An 18,960-nucleotide genomic window follows, 5' to 3' on the forward strand; every position below is an offset into this window, starting at 1 on the left:
AAATCAGATTACTGGATTCAAAGTCCAAAGTGCTCACCATTACACCATGGAACCCATTGTTCGAGAGTCTTCCTCTACTCAATTTTGCTGATCTTTGAAATACTGAATGTTCTCCTGTTTTAGGTACATTTGGCATTTTTGTGTTTGCTGATGCCTTTATGTTTGGCCGGTTAGCTCAGTTGGTTAGAGCGTGGTGCTAATAACGCCAAGGTCATGTGTTCGCTCCCCATACGGGCCATGTGCTTTTTCTTGTTGTCCTACAAGAAATGCCAAGAAGGGATTTTATCCAGCGGCAAAGTGCATGAAGTGTGGGATGAATGCATTGGCTACAGTTAGCAGCCCTTGAAACTTGCTAGAGAACATCATAGACACATACAAAACAGAGAATTTTTAAATCCATGTTAGGAATAAAGAAAAATGTCATCCTTTGCCTGATGCAGCATTTCTCTATATGGCATACATAGAAAACTTTTTCTCAAATATAGCAATATGGCAAATCTAAGAAATGCTAAGGCTAATTAATCAATCAGGACATTTATTTGGTGATTGAATCTACTATGGGGGACTAAGTTTTAAGAAGAGAAGAAGAACAGACCTTTACTCTCATTAGTGCACACTGAAGAAGAAAATTCTTAAAACCAGAATATCTTAAAACCATAGCACAAGTGATGGATCACTGCATTCTTATTGCAACTTTTCCTATTTTCAAATGTTTGACAAACATCTCTCCAGTTGAAAACTGATTTGAAACAGCTTCAAAATTAGTTTGGAGTAACGAAACCACTGAAGATGATGGGATTTATACAAAGTTTAAATATAGATAAGCTATCCTAAAATTCAACTTTAAGGAAATTGAACAAAGTTAGGTCCCACCAATATTTGAAATCAGATTACTGGATTCAAAGTCCAAAGTGCTCACCATTACACCATGGAACCCATTGTTCGAGAGTCTTCCTCTACTCAATATTGCTGATCTTTGAAATACTGAATGTTCTCCTGTTTTAGGTACGTTTGGCATTTTTGAGTTTGCTGATGCTTTTATGTTTGGCCGGTTAGCTCAGTTGGTTAGAGCGTGGTGCTAATAACACCAAGGTCATGGGTTTGATCCCCATACGGGCCATGTGCTTTTTCTTGTTGTCCTACAAGAAATGCCAAGAAGGGATTTTATCCAGTGCATGAAGTGTGGGATGAAAGCATTGGCTACAGTTAGCAGCCCTTGAAGCTTGCTAGAGAACATCATAGACACATACAAAACAGAGAATTTTTAAATCCATGTTAGGAATAAACAAAAATGTCATCCTTTGGCTTATGCAGCATTTCTCTATATGGCATACATAGAAAACTTTTTCTCAAATATAGCAATATGGCAAATCTAAGAAATGCTAAGGCAAATTAATCAATCAGGACATTTATTTGGTGATTGAATCTACTATGGGGGACTAAGTTTTAAGAAGAGAAGAAGAACAGACCTTTACTCTCATTAGTGCACACTGAAGAAGAAAATTCTTAAAACCAGAATATCTTAAAACCATAGCACAAGTGATGGATCACTGCATTCTTATTGCAACTTTTCCTATTTCCAAATGTTTGAAAAAACATCTCTCCAGTTGAAAACTGATTTGAAACAGCTTCAAAATTAGTTTGGAGTAAAGAAACCACTGAAGATGATGGGATTTATACAAAGTTTAAATATAGATAAGCTATCCTAAAATTCAACTTTAAGGAAATTGAACAAAGTTAGGTCCCACCAAGATTTGAAATCAGATTACTGGATTCAAAGTCCAAAGTGCTCACCATTACACCATGGAACCTATTGTTCGAGAGTCTTCCTCTACTCAATATTGCTGATCTTTGAAATACTGAATGTTCTCCTGTTTTAGGTACATTTGGCATTTTTGTGTTTGCTAATGCTTTTATGTTTGGCCGGTTAGCTCAGTTGGTTAGAGCATGGTGCTAATAACGCCAAGGTCATTTGTTCGATCCCAATACGGGCCATGTGCTTTTTCTTGTTGTCCTACAAGAAATGCCAAGAAGGGATTTTATCCAGCGGCAAAGTGCATGAAGTGTGGGATGAATGCATTGGCTACAGTTAGCAGCCCTTGAAACTTGCTAGAGAACATCATAGACACATACAAAACAGAGAATTTTTAAATCCATGTTAGGAATAAAGAAAAGTGTCATCCTTTGGCTGATGCAGCATTTCTCTATATGGCATACATAGAAAACTTTTTCTCAAATATAGCAATATGGCAAATCTAAGAAATGCTAAGGCAAATTAATCAATCAGGACATTTATTTGGTGATTGAATCTACTATGGGGGACTAAGTTTTAAGAAGAGAAGAAGAACAGACCTTTACTCTCATTAGTGCACACTGAAGAAGAAAATTCTTAAAACCAGAATATCTTAAAACCATAGCAAAAGTGATGGATCACTGCATTCTTATTGCAACTTTTCCTATTTTCAAATGTTTGACAAACATCTCTCCAGTTGAAAACTGATTTGAAACAGCTTCAAAATTAGTTTGGAGTAAAGAAACCACTGAAGATGATGGGATTTATACAAAGTTTAAATATAGATAAGCTATCCTAAAATTCAACTTTAAGGAAATTGAACAAAGTTAGGTCGCACCAAGATTTGAAATCAGATTACTGGATTCAAAGTCCAAAGTGCTTACCATTACACCATGGAACCCATTATTAGAGAATCTTCCTCTACTCAATATTGCTGATCTTTGAAATACTGAATGTTCTCCTGTTGTATGTACATTTGGCATTTTTGAGTTTGCTGATGCCTTTATGTTTGGCCGGTTAGCTCAGTTGGTTAGAGCGTGGTGCTAATAACGCCAAGGTCATGTGTTCGATCCCCATACGGGCCATGTGCTTTTTCTTGTTGTCCTACAAGAAATGCCAAGAAGAGATTTTATCCAGCGGCAAAGTGCATGAAGTCTGGGATGAATGCATTGGCTACAGTTAGCAGCCCTTGAAACTTGCTAGAGAACATCATAGACACATACAAAACAGAGAATTTTTAAATCCATGTTAGGAATAAAGAAAAATGTCATCCTTTGCCTGATGCAGCATTTCTCTATATGGCATACATAGAAAACTTTTTCTCAAATATAGCAATATGGCAAATCTAAGAAATGCTAAGGCTAATTAATCAATCAGGACATTTATTTGGTGATTGAATCTACTATGGGGGACTAAGTTTTAAGAAGAGAAGAAGAACAGACCTTTACTCTCATTAGTGCACACTGAAGAAGAAAATTCTTAAAACCAGAATATCTTAAAACCATAGCACAAGTGATGGATCACTGCATTCTTATTGCAACTTTTCCTATTTCCAAATGTTTGACAAACATCTCTCCAGTTGAAACCTGATTTGAAACAGCTTCAAAATTAGTTTGGAGTAAAGAAACCACTGAAGATGATGGGATTTATACAAAGTTTAAATATAGATAAGCTATCCTAAAATTCAACTTTAAGGAAATTGAACAAAGTTAGGTCCCACCAAGATTTGAAATCAGATTACTGGATTCAAAGTCCAAAGTGCTTACCATTACACCATGGAACCCATTATTAGAGAGTCTTCCTCTACTCAATATTTCTGATCTTTGAAATACTGAATGTTCTCCTGTTTTAGGTACATTTGGCATTTTTGTGTTTGCTGATGCTTTTATGTTTGGCCGGTTAGCTCAGTTGGTTAGATCGTGGTGCTAATAACGCCAAGGTCATGTGTTCGATCCCCATACGGGCCATGTGCTTTTTCTTGTTGTCCTACAAGAAATGCCAAGAAGGGATTTTACCAGCGGCAAAGTGCATGAAGTGTGGGATGAATGCATTGGCTACAGTTAGCAGCCCTTGAAACTTGCTAGAGAACGTCATAGACACATACAAAACAGAGAATTTTTAAATCCATGTTAGGAATAAACAAAAATGTCATCCTTTGGCTGATGCAGCATTTCTCTATATGGCATACATAGAAAACTTTTTCTCAAATATAGCAATATGGCAAATCTAAGAAATGCTAAGGCTAATTAATCAATCAGGACATTTATTTGGTGATTGAATCTACTATGGGGGACTAAGTTTTAAGAAGAGAAGAAGAACAGACCTTTACTCTCATTAGTGCACACTGAAGAAGAAAATTCTTAAAACCAGAATATCTTAAAACCATAGCACAAGTGATGGATCACTGCATTCTTATTGCAACTTTTCCTATTTTCAAATGTTTGACAAACATCTCTCCAGTTGAAAACTGATTTGAAACAGCTTCAAAATTAGTTTGGAGTAAAGAAACCACTGAAGATGATGGGATTTATACAAAGTTTAAATATAGATAAGCTATCCTAAAATTCAACTTTAAGGAAATTGAACAAAGTTAGGTCCCACCAAGATTTGAAATCAGATTACTGGATTCAAAGTCCAAAGTGCTTACCATTACACCATGGAACCCATTATTAGAGAATCTTTCTCTACTCAATATTGCTGATCTTTGAAATACTGAATGTTCTCCTGTTTTATGTACATTTGGCATTTTTGTGTTTGCTGATGCCTTTATGTTTGGCCGGTCAGCTCAGTTGGTTAGAGCGTGGTGCTAATAACACCAAGGTCATGTGTTCGATCCCCATTCGGGCCATGTGCTTTTTCTTGTTGTCCTACAAGAAATGCCAAGAAGGGATTTTATCCAGCGGCAAAGTGCATGAAGTGTGGGATGAATGCATTGGCTACAGTTAGCAGCCCTTGAAACTTGCTAGAGAACATCATAGACACATACAAAACAGAGAATTTTTAAATCCATGTTAGGAATAAACAAAAATGTCATCCTTTGGCTGATGCAGCATTTCTCTATATGGCATACATAGAAAACTTTTTCTCAAATATAGCAATATGGCAAATCTAAGAAATGCTAAGGCTAATTAATCAATCAGGACATTTATTTGGTGATTGAATCTACTATGGGGGACTAAGTTTTAAGAAGAGAAGAAGAACAGACCTTTACTCTCATTAGTGCACACTGAAGAAGAAAATTCTTAAAACCAGAATATCTTAAAACCATAGCACAAGTGATGGATCACTGCATTCTTATTGCAACTTTTCCTATTTTCAAATGTTTGACAAACATCTCTCCAGTTGAAACCTGATTTGAAACAGCTTCAAAATTAGTTTGGAGTAAAGAAACCACTGAAGATGATGGGATTTATACAAAGTTTAAATATAGATAAGCTATCCTAAAATTCAACTTTAAGGAAATTGAACAAAGTTAGGTCCCACCAAGATTTGAAATCAGATTACTGGATTCAAAGTCCAAAGTGCTTACCATTACACCATGGAACCCATTATTAGAGAATCTTCCTCTTCTCAATATTGCTGATCTTTGAAATACTGAATGTTCTCCTGTTTTAGGTACATTTGGCATTTTTGTGTTTGCTAATGCTTTTATGTTTGGCCGGTTAGCTCAGTTGGTTAGAGCATGGTGCTAATAACGCCAAGGTCATTTGTTCGATCCCAATACGGGCCATGTGCTTTTTCTTGTTGTCCTACAAGAAATGCCAAGAAGGGATTTTATCCAGCGGCAAAGTGCATGAAGTGTGGGATGAATGCATTGGCTACAGTTAGCAGCCCTTGAAACTTGCTAGAGAACATCATAGACACATACAAAACAGAGAATTTTTAAATCCATGTTAGGAATAAAGAAAAGTGTCATCCTTTGGCTGATGCAGCATTTCTCTATATGGCATACATAGAAAACTTTTTCTCAAATATAGCAATATGGCAAATCTAAGAAATGCTAAGGCAAATTAATCAATCAGGACATTTATTTGGTGATTGAATCTACTATGGGGGACTAAGTTTTAAGAAGAGAAGAAGAACAGACCTTTACTCTCATTAGTGCACACTGAAGAAGAAAATTCTTAAAACCAGAATATCTTAAAACCATAGCAAAAGTGATGGATCACTGCATTCTTATTGCAACTTTTCCTATTTTCAAATGTTTGACAAACATCTCTCCAGTTGAAAACTGATTTGAAACAGCTTCAAAATTAGTTTGGAGTAAAGAAACCACTGAAGATGATGGGATTTATACAAAGTTTAAATATAGATAAGCTATCCTAAAATTCAACTTTAAGGAAATTGAACAAAGTTAGGTCGCACCAAGATTTGAAATCAGATTACTGGATTCAAAGTCCAAAGTGCTTACCATTACACCATGGAACCCATTATTAGAGAATCTTCCTCTACTCAATATTGCTGATCTTTGAAATACTGAATGTTCTCCTGTTGTATGTACATTTGGCATTTTTGAGTTTGCTGATGCCTTTATGTTTGGCCGGTTAGCTCAGTTGGTTAGAGCGTGGTGCTAATAACGCCAAGGTCATGTGTTCGATCCCCATACGGGCCATGTGCTTTTTCTTGTTGTCCTACAAGAAATGCCAAGAAGAGATTTTATCCAGCGGCAAAGTGCATGAAGTGTGGGATGAATGCATTGGCTACAGTTAGCAGCCCTTGAAACTTGCTAGAGAACATCATAGACACATACAAAACAGAGAATTTTTAAATCCATGTTAGGAATAAAGAAAAATGTCATCCTTTGCCTGATGCAGCATTTCTCTATATGGCATACATAGAAAACTTTTTCTCAAATATAGCAATATGGCAAATCTAAGAAATGCTAAGGCTAATTAATCAATCAGGACATTTATTTGGTGATTGAATCTACTATGGGGGACTAAGTTTTAAGAAGAGAAGAAGAACAGACCTTTACTCTCATTAGTGCACACTGAAGAAGAAAATTCTTAAAACCAGAATATCTTAAAACCATAGCACAAGTGATGGATCACTGCATTCTTATTGCAACTTTTCCTATTTTCAAATGTTTGACAAACATCTCTCCAGTTGAAAACTGATTTGAAACAGCTTCAAAATTAGTTTGGAGTAACGAAACCACTGAAGATGATGGGATTTATACAAAGTTTAAATATAGATAAGCTATCCTAAAATTCAACTTTAAGGAAATTGAACAAAGTTAGGTCCCACCAATATTTGAAATCAGATTACTGGATTCAAAGTCCAAAGTGCTCACCATTACACCATGGAACCCATTGTTCGAGAGTCTTCCTCTACTCAATATTGCTGATCTTTGAAATACTGAATGTTCTCCTGTTTTAGGTACGTTTGGCATTTTTGAGTTTGCTGATGCTTTTATGTTTGGCCGGTTAGCTCAGTTGGTTAGAGCGTGGTGCTAATAACACCAAGGTCATGGGTTTGATCCCCATACGGGCCATGTGCTTTTTCTTGTTGTCCTACAAGAAATGCCAAGAAGGGATTTTATCCAGTGCATGAAGTGTGGGATGAAAGCATTGGCTACAGTTAGCAGCCCTTGAAGCTTGCTAGAGAACATCATAGACACATACAAAACAGAGAATTTTTAAATCCATGTTAGGAATAAACAAAAATGTCATCCTTTGGCTTATGCAGCATTTCTCTATATGGCATACATAGAAAACTTTTTCTCAAATATAGCAATATGGCAAATCTAAGAAATGCTAAGGCAAATTAATCAATCAGGACATTTATTTGGTGATTGAATCTACTATGGGGGACTAAGTTTTAAGAAGAGAAGAAGAACAGACCTTTACTCTCATTAGTGCACACTGAAGAAGAAAATTCTTAAAACCAGAATATCTTAAAACCATAGCACAAGTGATGGATCACTGCATTCTTATTGCAACTTTTCCTATTTCCAAATGTTTGAAAAAACATCTCTCCAGTTGAAAACTGATTTGAAACAGCTTCAAAATTAGTTTGGAGTAAAGAAACCACTGAAGATGATGGGATTTATACAAAGTTTAAATATAGATAAGCTATCCTAAAATTCAACTTTAAGGAAATTGAACAAAGTTAGGTCCCACCAAGATTTGAAATCAGATTACTGGATTCAAAGTCCAAAGTGCTCACCATTACACCATGGAACCTATTGTTCGAGAGTCTTCCTCTACTCAATATTGCTGATCTTTGAAATACTGAATGTTCTCCTGTTTTAGGTACATTTGGCATTTTTGTGTTTGCTAATGCTTTTATGTTTGGCCGGTTAGCTCAGTTGGTTAGAGCATGGTGCTAATAACGCCAAGGTCATTTGTTCGATCCCAATACGGGCCATGTGCTTTTTCTTGTTGTCCTACAAGAAATGCCAAGAAGGGATTTTATCCAGCGGCAAAGTGCATGAAGTGTGGGATGAATGCATTGGCTACAGTTAGCAGCCCTTGAAACTTGCTAGAGAACATCATAGACACATACAAAACAGAGAATTTTTAAATCCATGTTAGGAATAAAGAAAAGTGTCATCCTTTGGCTGATGCAGCATTTCTCTATATGGCATACATAGAAAACTTTTTCTCAAATATAGCAATATGGCAAATCTAAGAAATGCTAAGGCAAATTAATCAATCAGGACATTTATTTGGTGATTGAATCTACTATGGGGGACTAAGTTTTAAGAAGAGAAGAAGAACAGACCTTTACTCTCATTAGTGCACACTGAAGAAGAAAATTCTTAAAACCAGAATATCTTAAAACCATAGCAAAAGTGATGGATCACTGCATTCTTATTGCAACTTTTCCTATTTTCAAATGTTTGACAAACATCTCTCCAGTTGAAAACTGATTTGAAACAGCTTCAAAATTAGTTTGGAGTAAAGAAACCACTGAAGATGATGGGATTTATACAAAGTTTAAATATAGATAAGCTATCCTAAAATTCAACTTTAAGGAAATTGAACAAAGTTAGGTCGCACCAAGATTTGAAATCAGATTACTGGATTCAAAGTCCAAAGTGCTTACCATTACACCATGGAACCCATTATTAGAGAATCTTCCTCTACTCAATATTGCTGATCTTTGAAATACTGAATGTTCTCCTGTTGTATGTACATTTGGCATTTTTGAGTTTGCTGATGCCTTTATGTTTGGCCGGTTAGCTCAGTTGGTTAGAGCGTGGTGCTAATAACGCCAAGGTCATGTGTTCGATCCCCATACGGGCCATGTGCTTTTTCTTGTTGTCCTACAAGAAATGCCAAGAAGAGATTTTATCCAGCGGCAAAGTGCATGAAGTCTGGGATGAATGCATTGGCTACAGTTAGCAGCCCTTGAAACTTGCTAGAGAACATCATAGACACATACAAAACAGAGAATTTTTAAATCCATGTTAGGAATAAAGAAAAATGTCATCCTTTGCCTGATGCAGCATTTCTCTATATGGCATACATAGAAAACTTTTTCTCAAATATAGCAATATGGCAAATCTAAGAAATGCTAAGGCTAATTAATCAATCAGGACATTTATTTGGTGATTGAATCTACTATGGGGGACTAAGTTTTAAGAAGAGAAGAAGAACAGACCTTTACTCTCATTAGTGCACACTGAAGAAGAAAATTCTTAAAACCAGAATATCTTAAAACCATAGCACAAGTGATGGATCACTGCATTCTTATTGCAACTTTTCCTATTTCCAAATGTTTGACAAACATCTCTCCAGTTGAAACCTGATTTGAAACAGCTTCAAAATTAGTTTGGAGTAAAGAAACCACTGAAGATGATGGGATTTATACAAAGTTTAAATATAGATAAGCTATCCTAAAATTCAACTTTAAGGAAATTGAACAAAGTTAGGTCCCACCAAGATTTGAAATCAGATTACTGGATTCAAAGTCCAAAGTGCTTACCATTACACCATGGAACCCATTATTAGAGAGTCTTCCTCTACTCAATATTTCTGATCTTTGAAATACTGAATGTTCTCCTGTTTTAGGTACATTTGGCATTTTTGTGTTTGCTGATGCTTTTATGTTTGGCCGGTTAGCTCAGTTGGTTAGATCGTGGTGCTAATAACGCCAAGGTCATGTGTTCGATCCCCATACGGGCCATGTGCTTTTTCTTGTTGTCCTACAAGAAATGCCAAGAAGGGATTTTACCAGCGGCAAAGTGCATGAAGTGTGGGATGAATGCATTGGCTACAGTTAGCAGCCCTTGAAACTTGCTAGAGAACGTCATAGACACATACAAAACAGAGAATTTTTAAATCCATGTTAGGAATAAACAAAAATGTCATCCTTTGGCTGATGCAGCATTTCTCTATATGGCATACATAGAAAACTTTTTCTCAAATATAGCAATATGGCAAATCTAAGAAATGCTAAGGCTAATTAATCAATCAGGACATTTATTTGGTGATTGAATCTACTATGGGGGACTAAGTTTTAAGAAGAGAAGAAGAACAGACCTTTACTCTCATTAGTGCACACTGAAGAAGAAAATTCTTAAAACCAGAATATCTTAAAACCATAGCACAAGTGATGGATCACTGCATTCTTATTGCAACTTTTCCTATTTTCAAATGTTTGACAAACATCTCTCCAGTTGAAAACTGATTTGAAACAGCTTCAAAATTAGTTTGGAGTAAAGAAACCACTGAAGATGATGGGATTTATACAAAGTTTAAATATAGATAAGCTATCCTAAAATTCAACTTTAAGGAAATTGAACAAAGTTAGGTCCCACCAAGATTTGAAATCAGATTACTGGATTCAAAGTCCAAAGTGCTTACCATTACACCATGGAACCCATTATTAGAGAATCTTTCTCTACTCAATATTGCTGATCTTTGAAATACTGAATGTTCTCCTGTTTTATGTACATTTGGCATTTTTGTGTTTGCTGATGCCTTTATGTTTGGCCGGTCAGCTCAGTTGGTTAGAGCGTGGTGCTAATAACACCAAGGTCATGTGTTCGATCCCCATTCGGGCCATGTGCTTTTTCTTGTTGTCCTACAAGAAATGCCAAGAAGGGATTTTATCCAGCGGCAAAGTGCATGAAGTGTGGGATGAATGCATTGGCTACAGTTAGCAGCCCTTGAAACTTGCTAGAGAACATCATAGACACATACAAAACAGAGAATTTTTAAATCCATGTTAGGAATAAACAAAAATGTCATCCTTTGGCTGATGCAGCATTTCTCTATATGGCATACATAGAAAACTTTTTCTCAAATATAGCAATATGGCAAATCTAAGAAATGCTAAGGCTAATTAATCAATCAGGACATTTATTTGGTGATTGAATCTACTATGGGGGACTAAGTTTTAAGAAGAGAAGAAGAACAGACCTTTACTCTCATTAGTGCACACTGAAGAAGAAAATTCTTAAAACCAGAATATCTTAAAACCATAGCACAAGTGATGGATCACTGCATTCTTATTGCAACTTTTCCTATTTTCAAATGTTTGACAAACATCTCTCCAGTTGAAACCTGATTTGAAACAGCTTCAAAATTAGTTTGGAGTAAAGAAACCACTGAAGATGATGGGATTTATACAAAGTTTAAATATAGATAAGCTATCCTAAAATTCAACTTTAAGGAAATTGAACAAAGTTAGGTCCCACCAAGATTTGAAATCAGATTACTGGATTCAAAGTCCAAAGTGCTTACCATTACACCATGGAACCCATTATTAGAGAATCTTCCTCTTCTCAATATTGCTGATCTTTGAAATACTGAATGTTCTCCTGTTTTAGGTACATTTGGCATTTTTGTGTTTGCTAATGCTTTTATGTTTGGCCGGTTAGCTCAGTTGGTTAGAGCATGGTGCTAATAACGCCAAGGTCATTTGTTCGATCCCAATACGGGCCATGTGCTTTTTCTTGTTGTCCTACAAGAAATGCCAAGAAGGGATTTTATCCAGCGGCAAAGTGCATGAAGTGTGGGATGAATGCATTGGCTACAGTTAGCAGCCCTTGAAACTTGCTAGAGAACATCATAGACACATACAAAACAGAGAATTTTTAAATCCATGTTAGGAATAAAGAAAAGTGTCATCCTTTGGCTGATGCAGCATTTCTCTATATGGCATACATAGAAAACTTTTTCTCAAATATAGCAATATGGCAAATCTAAGAAATGCTAAGGCAAATTAATCAATCAGGACATTTATTTGGTGATTGAATCTACTATGGGGGACTAAGTTTTAAGAAGAGAAGAAGAACAGACCTTTACTCTCATTAGTGCACACTGAAGAAGAAAATTCTTAAAACCAGAATATCTTAAAACCATAGCAAAAGTGATGGATCACTGCATTCTTATTGCAACTTTTCCTATTTTCAAATGTTTGACAAACATCTCTCCAGTTGAAAACTGATTTGAAACAGCTTCAAAATTAGTTTGGAGTAAAGAAACCACTGAAGATGATGGGATTTATACAAAGTTTAAATATAGATAAGCTATCCTAAAATTCAACTTTAAGGAAATTGAACAAAGTTAGGTCGCACCAAGATTTGAAATCAGATTACTGGATTCAAAGTCCAAAGTGCTTACCATTACACCATGGAACCCATTATTAGAGAATCTTCCTCTACTCAATATTGCTGATCTTTGAAATACTGAATGTTCTCCTGTTGTATGTACATTTGGCATTTTTGAGTTTGCTGATGCCTTTATGTTTGGCCGGTTAGCTCAGTTGGTTAGAGCGTGGTGCTAATAACGCCAAGGTCATGTGTTCGATCCCCATACGGGCCATGTGCTTTTTCTTGTTGTCCTACAAGAAATGCCAAGAAGAGATTTTATCCAGCGGCAAAGTGCATGAAGTCTGGGATGAATGCATTGGCTACAGTTAGCAGCCCTTGAAACTTGCTAGAGAACATCATAGACACATACAAAACAGAGAATTTTTAAATCCATGTTAGGAATAAAGAAAAATGTCATCCTTTGCCTGATGCAGCATTTCTCTATATGGCATACATAGAAAACTTTTTCTCAAATATAGCAATATGGCAAATCTAAGAAATGCTAAGGCTAATTAATCAATCAGGACATTTATTTGGTGATTGAATCTACTATGGGGGACTAAGTTTTAAGAAGAGAAGAAGAACAGACCTTTACTCTCATTAGTGCACACTGAAGAAGAAAATTCTTAAAACCAGAATATCTTAAAACCATAGCACAAGTGATGGATCACTGCATTCTTATTGCAACTTTTCCTATTTCCAAATGTTTGACAAACATCTCTCCAGTTGAAACCTGATTTGAAACAGCTTCAAAATTAGTTTGGAGTAAAGAAACCACTGAAGATGATGGGATTTATACAAAGTTTAAATATAGATAAGCTATCCTAAAATTCAACTTTAAGGAAATTGAACAAAGTTAGGTCCCACCAAGATTTGAAATCAGATTACTGGATTCAAAGTCCAAAGTGCTTACCATTACACCATGGAACCCATTATTAGAGAGTCTTCCTCTACTCAATATTTCTGATCTTTGAAATACTGAATGTTCTCCTGTTTTAGGTACATTTGGCATTTTTGTGTTTGCTGATGCTTTTATGTTTGGCCGGTTAGCTCAGTTGGTTAGATCGTGGTGCTAATAACGCCAAGGTCATGTGTTCGATCCCCATATGGGCCATGTGCTTTTTCTTGTTGTCCTACAAGAAATGCCAAGAAGGGATTTTACCAGCGGCAAAGTGCATGAAGTGTGGGATGAATGCATTGGCTACAGTTAGCAGCCCTTGAAACTTGCTAGAGAACGTCATAGACACATACAAAACAGAGAATTTTTAAATCCATGTTAGGAATAAACAAAAATGTCATCCTTTGGCTGATGCAGCATTTCTCTATATGGCATACATAGAAAACTTTTTCTCAAATATAGCAATATGGCAAATCTAAGAAATGCTAAGGCTAATTAATCAATCAGGACATTTATTTGGTGATTGAATCTACTATGGGGGACTAAGTTTTAAGAAGAGAAGAAGAACAGACCTTTACTCTCATTAGTGCACACTGAAGAAGAAAATTCTTAAAACCAGAATATCTTAAAACCATAGCACAAGTGATGGATCACTGCATTCTTATTGCAACTTTTCCTATTTTCAAATGTTTGACAAACATCTCTCCAGTTGAAAACTGATTTGAAACAGCTTCAAAATTAGTTTGGAGTAAAGAAACCACTGAAGATGATGGGATTTATACAAAGTTTAAATATAGATAAGCTATCCTAAAATTCAACTTTAAGGAAATTGAACAAAGTTAGGTCCCACCAAGATTTGAAATCAGATTACTGGATTCAAAGTCCAAAGTGCTTACCATTACACCATGGAACCCATTATTAGAGAATCTTTCTCTACTCAATATTGCTGATCTTTGAAATACTGAATGTTCTCCTGTTTTATGTACATTTGGCATTTTTGTGTTTGCTGATGCCTTTATGTTTGGCCGGTTAGCTCAGTTGGTTAGAGCGTGGTGCTAATAACACCAAGGTCATGTGTTCGATCCCCATATGGGCCATGTGCTTTTTCTTGTTGTCCTACAAGAAATGCCAAGAAGGGATTTTACCAGCGGCAAAGTGCATGAAGTGTGGGATGAATGCATTGGCTACAGTTAGCAGCCCTTGAAACTTGCTAGAGAACGTCATAGACACATACAAAACAGAGAATTTTTAAATCCATGTTAGGAATAAACAAAAATGTCATCCTTTGGCTGATGCAGCATTTCTCTATATGGCATACATAGAAAACTTTTTCTCAAATATAGCAATATGGCAAATCTAAGAAATGCTAAGGCTAATTAATCAATCAGGACATTTATTTGGTGATTGAATCTACTATGGGGGACTAAGTTTTAAGAAGAGAAGAAGAACAGACCTTTACTCTCATTAGTGCACACTGAAGAAGAAAATTCTTAAAACCAGAATATCTTAAAACCATAGCACAAGTGATGGATCACTGCATTCTTATTGCAACTTTTCCTATTTTCAAATGTTTGACAAACATCTCTCCAGTTGAAAACTGATTTGAAACAGCTTCAAAATTAGTTTGGAGTAAAGAAACCACTGAAGATGATGGGATTTATACAAAGTTTAAATATAGATAAGCTATCCTAAAATTCAACTTTAAGGAAATTGAACAAAGTTAGGTCCCACCAAGATTTGAAATCAGATTACTGGATTCAAAGTCCAAAGTGCTTACCATTACACCATGGAACCCATTATTAGAGAATCTTTCTCTACTCAATATTGCTGATCTTTGAAATACTGAATGTTCTCCTGTTTTATGTACATTTGGCATTTTTGTGTTTGCTGATGCCTTTATGTTTGGCCGGTTAGCTCAGTTGGTTAGAGCGTGGTGCTAATAACACCAAGGTCATGTGTTCGATCCCCATTCGGGCCATGTGCTTTTTCTTGTTGTCCTACAAGAAATGCCAAGAAGGGATTTTATCCAGCGGCAAAGTGCATGAAGTGTGGGATGAATGCATTGACTACAGTTAGCAGCCCTTGAAACTTGCTAGAGAACATCATAGACACATACAAAACAGAGAATTTTTAAATCCATGTTAGGAATAAACAAAAATGTCATCCTTTGGCTGATGCAGCATTTCTCTATATGGCATACATAGAAAACTTTTTCTCAAATATAGCAATATGGCAAATCTAAGAAATGCTAAGGCTAATTAATCAATCAGGACATTTATTTGGTGATTGAATCTACTATGGGGGACTAAGTTTTAAGAAGAGAAGAAGAACAGACCTTTACTCTCATTAGTGCACACTGAAGAAGAAAATTCTTAAAACCAGAATATCTTAAAACCATAGCACAAGTGATGGATCACTGCATTCTTATTGCAACTTTTCCTATTTTCAAATGTTTGACAAACATCTCTCCAGTTGAAACCTGATTTGAAACAGCTTCAAAATTAGTTTGGAGTAAAGAAACCACTGAAGATGATGGGATTTATACAAAGTTTAAATATAGATAAGCTATCCTAAAATTCAACTTTAAGGAAATTGAACAAAGTTAGGTCCCACCAAGATTTGAAATCAGATTACTGGATTCAAAGTCCAAAGTGCTTACCATTACACCATGGAACCCATTATTAGAGAATCTTCCTCTTCTCAATATTGCTGATCTTTGAAATACTGAATGTTCTCCTGTTTTATGTACATTTGGCATTTTTGTGTTTGCTGATGCCTTTATGTTTGGCCGGTTAGCTCAGTTGGTTAGAGCGTGGTGCTAATAACGCCAAAGTCATGTGTTCGATCCCCATACGGGCTATGTGCTTTTTCTTGTTGTCCTACAAGAAATGCCAAGAAGGGATTTTATCCAGCGGCAAAGTGCATGAAGTGTGGGATGAATGCATTGGCTACAGTTAGCAGCCCTTGAAACTTGCTAGAGAACATCATAGACACATACAAAACAGAGAATTTTTAAATCCATGTTAGGAATAAAGAAAAATGTCATCCTTTGCCTGATGCAGCATTTCTCTATATGGCATACATAGAAAACTTTTTCTCAAATATAGCAATATTGCAAATCTAAGAAATGCTAAGGCTAATTAATCAATCAGGACATTTATTTGGTGATTGAATCTACTATGGGGGACTAAGTTTTAAGAAGAGAAGAAGAACAGACCTTTACTCTCATTAGTGCACACTGAAGAGAAAATTCTTAAAACCAGAATATCTTAAAACCATAGCACAAGTGATGGATCACTGCATTCTTATTGCAACTTTTCCTATTTTCAAATGTTTGACAAACATCTCTCCAGTTGAAAACTGATTTGAAACAGCTTCAAAATTAGTTTGGAGTAAGGAAACCACTGAAGATGATGGGATTTATACAAAGTTTAAATATAGATAAGCTATCCTAAAATTCAACTTTAAGGAAATTGAACAAAGTTAGGTCCCACCAAGATTTGAAATCAGATTACTGGATTCAAAGTCCAAAGTGCTCACCATTACACCATGGAACCCATTGTTCGAGAGTCTTCCTCTACTCAATATTGCTGATCTTTGAAATACTGAATGTTCTCCTGTTTTAGGTACATTTGGCATTTTTGTGTTTGCTGATGCCTTTATGTTTGGCCGGTTAGCTCAGTTGGTTAGAGCGTGGTGCTAATAACGCCAAGGTCATGTGTTCGATCCCCATACGGGCCATGTGCTTTTTCTTGTTGTCCTACAAGAAATGCCAAGAAGGGATTTTATCCAGCGGCAAAGTGCATGAAGTGTGGGATGAATGCATTGGCTACAGTTAGCAGCCCTTGAAACTTGCTAGAGAACATCATAGACACATACAAAACAGAGAATTTTTAAATCCATGTTAGGAATAAAGAAAAATGTCATCCTTTGCCTGATGCAGCATTTCTCTATTTGGCATACATAGAAAACTTTTTCTCAAATATAGCAATATGGCAAATCTAAGAAATGCTAAGGCTAATTAATCAATCAGGACATTTATTTGGTGATTGAATCTACTATGGGGGACTAAGTTTTAAGAAGAGAAGAAGAACAGACCTTTACTCTCATTAGTGCACACTGAAGAAGAAAATTCTTAAAACCAGAATATCTTAAAACCATAGCACAAGTGATGGATCACTGCATTCTTATTGCAACTTTTCCTATTTTCAAATGTTTGACAAACATCTCTCCAGTTGAAAACTGATTTGAAACAGCTTCAAAATTATTTTGGAGTAAAGAAACCACTGAAGATGATGGGATTTATACAAAGTTTAAATATAGATAAGCTATCCTAAAATTTAACTTTAAGGAAATTGAACAAAGTTAGGTCCCACCAAGATTTGAAATCAGATTACTGGATTCAAAGTCCAAAGTGCTCACCATTACACCATGGAACACATTGTTCGAGAGTCTTCCTCTACTCAATATTGCTGATCTTTGAAATACTGAATGTTCTCCTGTTTTAGGTACATTTGGCATTTATGAGTTTGCTGATGCTTTTATGTTTGGCTGGTTAGCTCAGTTGGTTAGAGCGTGGTGCTAATAACGCCAAGGTCCCCATACGGGCCATGTGCTTTTTCTTGTTGTCCTACAAGAAATGCCAAGAAGGGATTTTATCCAGCGGCAAAGTGCATGAAGTGTGGGATGAATGCATTGGCTACAGTTAGCAGCCCTTGAAACTTGCTAGAGAACATCATAGACATATACAAAACAGAGAATTTTTAAATCCATGTTAGGAATAAACAAAAATGTCATCCTTTGGCTGATGCAGCATTTCTCTATATGGCATACATAGAAAACTTTTTCTCAAATATAGCAATATGGCAAATCTAAGAAATGCTAAGGCAAATTAATCAATCAGGACATTTATTTGGTGATTGAATCTACTATGGGGGACTAAGTTTTAAGAAGAGAAGAAGAACAGACCTTTACTCTCATTAGTGCACACTGAAGAAGAAAATTCTTAAAACCAGAATATCTTAAAACCATAGCACAAGTGATGGATCACTGCATTCTTATTGCAACTTTTCCTATTTCCAAATGTTTGACAAACATCTCCCCAGTTGAAAACTGATTTGAAACAGTTTCAAAATTAGTTTGGAGTAAAGAAACCACTGAAGATGATGGGATTTATACAAAGTTTAAATATAGATAAGCTATCCTAAAATTCAACTTTAAGGAAATTGAACAAAGTTAGGTCCCACCAAGATTTGAAATCAGATTACTGGATTCAAAGTCCAAAGTGCTTACCATTACACCATGGAACCCATTATTAGAGAGTCTTCCTCTACTCAATATTGCTGATCTTTGAAATACTGAATGTTCTCCTGTTTTAGGTACATTTGGCATTTTTGAGTTTGCTGATGCTTTTATGTTTGGCCGGTTAGCTCAGTTGGTTAGAGCGTGGTGCTAATAACGCCAAGGTCCCCATACGGGCCATGTGCTTTTTCTTGTTGTCCTACAAGAAATGCCAAGAAGGGATTTTATCCAGCGGCAAAGTGCATGAAGTGTGGGATGAATGCATTGGCTACAGTTAGCAGCCCTTGACACTTGATAGAGAACATCATAGACACATACAAAACAGATAATTTTTAAATCCATGTTAGGAATAAACAAAAATGTCATCCTTTGGCTGATGCAGCATTTCTTTATATGGCATACATAGAAAACTTTTTCTCAAAT

The 18,960-nt window shown here is 35.9% G+C and overlaps 7 non-coding genes across 7 annotated transcripts; all 7 read left to right on the forward strand.

Moving 5' to 3' along the window:
- Positions 1 to 1,046: 1,046 nt before the first annotated feature.
- Positions 1,047 to 1,120, forward strand: TRNAI-AAU (transfer RNA isoleucine (anticodon AAU)). The gene has a single exon. It is a non-coding gene; the product is annotated as a tRNA-Ile (tRNA).
- Positions 1,121 to 2,803: 1,683 nt separating this feature from the next.
- Positions 2,804 to 2,877, forward strand: TRNAI-AAU (transfer RNA isoleucine (anticodon AAU)). Its single transcript has one exon. It is a non-coding gene; the product is annotated as a tRNA-Ile (tRNA).
- A 3,453-nt stretch (positions 2,878 to 6,330) lies between these two features.
- TRNAI-AAU (transfer RNA isoleucine (anticodon AAU)) lies at positions 6,331 to 6,404 on the forward strand. Its single transcript has one exon. It is a non-coding gene; the product is annotated as a tRNA-Ile (tRNA).
- An 808-nt stretch (positions 6,405 to 7,212) lies between these two features.
- Positions 7,213 to 7,286, forward strand: TRNAI-AAU (transfer RNA isoleucine (anticodon AAU)). Its single transcript has one exon. It is a non-coding gene; the product is annotated as a tRNA-Ile (tRNA).
- A 1,683-nt stretch (positions 7,287 to 8,969) lies between these two features.
- TRNAI-AAU (transfer RNA isoleucine (anticodon AAU)) lies at positions 8,970 to 9,043 on the forward strand. Its single transcript has one exon. It is a non-coding gene; the product is annotated as a tRNA-Ile (tRNA).
- A 3,453-nt stretch (positions 9,044 to 12,496) lies between these two features.
- Positions 12,497 to 12,570, forward strand: TRNAI-AAU (transfer RNA isoleucine (anticodon AAU)). Its single transcript has one exon. It is a non-coding gene; the product is annotated as a tRNA-Ile (tRNA).
- A 4,333-nt stretch (positions 12,571 to 16,903) lies between these two features.
- TRNAI-AAU (transfer RNA isoleucine (anticodon AAU)) lies at positions 16,904 to 16,977 on the forward strand. Its single transcript has one exon. It is a non-coding gene; the product is annotated as a tRNA-Ile (tRNA).
- The last annotated feature ends 1,983 nt before the right edge of the window (positions 16,978 to 18,960 follow it).

Source organism: Taudactylus pleione, unplaced genomic scaffold, assembly GCF_031769625.1.
Source record: "Taudactylus pleione unplaced genomic scaffold, aTauple2 ptg000085l, whole genome shotgun sequence".
Taxonomy (NCBI): Eukaryota; Metazoa; Chordata; class Amphibia; order Anura; family Myobatrachidae; genus Taudactylus; species Taudactylus pleione.